We start from the raw sequence: 3,634 nt of genomic DNA, 5'->3' as shown, positions 1-3,634 counted from the left end.
TTAGCACCAAGATGGTCGGGGGCTTCCTGGAAGAATGTCCCACTGTCCCACCCAGGAGTGTGGGCAGGGAGGTTGCGGGGTGTCAGCTTATGCTTTGTCTTCAGCTTGCCTTCTGGTCCATCATCAGCATCAAGATGTTTAGAGGCAATGTTCTTGGAGAACATTCAAGACAACCCCACCTGGTCACTCCTTAGATATCATCTACTGTGCTGGAAGACTCCAAAGGTATCATCACCTCTTTTTCCCTTACAAGGAGGACATATGCTATTGGCATTACAAGGCAGGTGTAGAGTGAGGTGGGGGTGCAGGTCCTAGCAAAAACGGAAGCTGGGAAGGAAATGAAGGGGAAAAAAGGGCTTTTTTTTCCCTGGGGTCCCTTCAGTTTCCCTGCCCCAAACCCATCCGAGCCTTGGCTCCTGTATGTGCAAGAGGGGGAGAATGATGCCAACTTGCAGGCTTATCACGTGCATTACAGATACTAATTGACAAATGCCGCGTACGGGGGGTGTTCAGTAATGACAGCAGTGATCCTGTGTTCTACGTGTGACAGCAGGAATGATTCACTGACAGCAGGGAGCCCCTTCACAGCCCCGGGGTTTGGGGTCTGGCCCATGTCTATTTCTGTAAACATCACCCTTGTATGTTGCGGGACTCTTCTTTCTCTCTGAGCTCTCCACCCAGCCTTTGGTTACTTCGTTCTGCAGGCAATTACTGATGGAATGATTTATAAATTACAAGGTGTGTATTGTTCTTGAAGAAAGCACAGGCCAGTTGTCAACAGAATTTACTGAGAAATTAAGTAGTAAGAAGAGTTAAAGCCCAAGGAAGGAACCAGAGCTGGGGCAGGAGCAGGAGGAGCTTTTCTGGAGGAGGGGCCAAGGGTTGTGAGGGTTCTCCCAGTACTTTCCCAGAGCCCTGCGCCTCCTGGAGGAAAGGGGCCTGTTCCAGTCCAGGGGAAGCTTCCTCTGCCCTTGCAGCCACAGCTTGGGTTGAACCAACGTTCCCCCAGGCCCCTGCTCCGCAGACCCTGGCCTTTTGATTTTGTGGCAAAAAATCACTTTATTTATCTCCTTAACAAACACCAAGGGTCCCTTTTCATGACCAATCAAGCCAGATTACCCAGGCTTCTATTAATGGACAGTATATCACGGGAGTCTCAGTTTTCTCATCTGGAAAATGGAAATGGTAACTCTTGCCTTAAGGGATGGCTGCGAAGTGTGGAAATCAGGTATCCAAAGAGCCCGGGCCAGGTCAATAAATGGAAACTTCTCATCTGGCTCATCCAGGTAAGTGTCTTCCACAGATAACAGCTCTGGTCGTCCTCCCCAGGCAGGCAAGGTTCTTCCTCTGCAAGCAGGCCCCTTTGATTCACAGGGATCCTCTCTCTGTGACGAAAAGCTGTCGACGCCATTGCAGGCTGCCCAAGGCTCTGCGGAAGATACTGGTAATTACGCCTGAGGGGTGGGAGGAGGGCGGGAGAAGACTGCTCTGCTGGAGCCTAACGCAGGGCGCTCATTTGCATTAAAATCTGGGGCTTCACTCACTTCCCAGTTACACACACACACACACACACACACACGCACCCACATGCGCACACGCACGCGCGCGCACACATGCACACACTCGCACACGCACGCTTGCCAGCGGCTACACATCAGGCTTGTCCCTGGTGCTTCGGTAGCAGAGGAAGAGGATCAGGGGAGCAAGCCAGGAGCACTGTTTCCAAGGCGTGACGATCCTGTGGCTCCTGAGAGCCTGGCTGCTGGCGGGGACTGGGGCTCCAGAACCACCTGCTCAGATTTTCCCTGATCCCAGCCTTTGCGCTTTCCCCCTGGGTGGCCTTGGGCAAGATACTCAGGCTCTCCGTGCCTTGGTTTCTTTAACTGAAAACGGGGACCTTCGTATGCTGTGAGGAAGATTTCCCGAGTCAGAGCGGGGCAGGAGGCTGGGATGGGCGCTGGCACACAGCGATCTCACGCTCCACGCATGTGAGCCACCGAGTGGGCTCCAGCGGTATCACCACTGACCCTCGAAGACACGTGTACAGCGAGAGAGGCCCCGGACTGCGCCAGGAAGAACTAAGAGTAATTCCATTATTATGGTTACTTTTCCAAATATATTATTCCAAATGGGACTTGAGACAAGTCGTAAAGATCCTTACACTTCACGGAAAGAGCCAGAATGAAGACTGGGAGGACACTGGGCCGAGGGGAAGGCGGAGGGTGTGCAGAAGGCCTCCCGCGAGATCCTGTGGGGTTTCCGGAGATGGGCCATCACGGGCACTGAGCACCATAAAGATACCATCAGTTGCAAAATTCACTGACGAATGCAAGTTAGTTGCAAAGCGGTGAACAGCCCCCCAAACAGAAGGTTGAAGAAATAAGTCACATGCAAAAGAGTACATGCTGTGCGATTCCATTTATACAATAAGTACAAGCACAGGCGAAACTAATCCACGATCTTAAGTCAAGTTCATTGTTCTCCCTGGGGGCAGGGCAGTAACAGCTGAATGGGCACAGGGACCCATCTGGGAGTCCTGGTAATGCCCCACTTCTCCAGCTGGGTATGGATGACATAGGTGTTTTCAGTTTGTGAGAATTCATCATACCGTATGGTTACAAGAGGTGTTTGTGTCTATGTATTTTACCCGAAAATTTCAAATCAAAGCAGTCGCTGGGTGAAAGCACAGCTTTTCAGTACATTATTGTTAATGACAGAAATAAAGAGCTAAGCTGCCTTGTGTGCTCTGCGGACCACTGCACGGATGTCCCTCACAGCTGTCCTGCGAGGTGGGCTAGCACCCTTTTACAGAGAGGCAGCTGAGGCTTCGTGAGGTTACGTCACTTCCCCGCACCCCCAGATCCCTTCCCTGGCAGAACACGCTCCCGCCCACCCCTATCCCCATACCCAACAGTGAATGCCTGGAGAATAGAGCATGCAGGGGCACCTGGGTGGCACAGCGGTTAAGCGTCTGCCTTCGGCTCAGGGCGTGATCCCGGCGTTATGGGATCGAGCCCCACATCAGGCTCCTCTGCTATGAGCCTGCTTCTTCCTCTCCCACTCCCCCTGCTTGTGTTCCCTCTCTCGCTGGCTGTCTCTATCTCTGTCAAATAAATAAATAAAATCTTAAAAAAAAAAAAAAAGAATAGAGCATGCAATCTGGCATACAACTGATGCTCAATTAATGCTTGAGGGACAGAGGAAGCAAGGGATGTCATTGCATTGTCACCGTCAGCCCATCTGGGCATTCTGAAATCATTTTTGTCTCCTGTCTAATTTCTATCACACTTATAGGCAGCACCAAAGGGCACTTAATTGCTTTTTGTTGCTAGTTTTAAAATGTTCTGTCACTCGGGCCTGCGCCTCTGAGCTGCACAATTGTTTGGCATGATTGAGGAGTAAAGAGATACACTTCTACTCCCGAGGGAGCATGCAAGGGTGGGAGAGGGAGGATGGGGAGAAGTGCAGGACGGTGGGGGTGTTAGCGGGGAATGGATGCCTAGGCCTGACTCACTCCCACCTGCCCAAACCCTAGCTCTTAACCCAGTACCAGCAAGTCAAAGTGAATGGCCCCCAAATGGAAACCTCTGCTAGCCTCACCCCCACCCCCCACCCCCACTCCAGGTCCTGGCTT

At 51.9% G+C, this 3,634-nt stretch overlaps 1 long non-coding RNA gene across 2 annotated transcripts; it reads left to right on the top strand.

The window, feature by feature from the left end:
• Positions 1–3,061, top strand: LOC121105682. Of its 2 annotated transcripts, XR_005838309.1 has the most exons (4): positions 1–225; positions 1,203–1,286; positions 1,375–1,444; positions 2,718–3,061. It is a non-coding gene; the product is annotated as an uncharacterized LOC121105682 (long non-coding RNA). The 2 variants fall into 2 exon arrangements; XR_005838310.1 differs by lacking the exon at positions 1,203–1,286 and having other exon boundaries at positions 1,330–1,444.
• Positions 3,062–3,634: the final 573 nt, after the last annotated feature.

Source organism: Ursus maritimus, unplaced genomic scaffold, assembly GCF_017311325.1.
Source record: "Ursus maritimus isolate PB19 unplaced genomic scaffold, ASM1731132v1 scaffold_29, whole genome shotgun sequence".
Lineage (NCBI taxonomy): Eukaryota > Metazoa > Chordata > Mammalia > Carnivora > Ursidae > Ursus > Ursus maritimus.
This window is presented reverse-complemented; position numbering and strand designations above follow the sequence as displayed.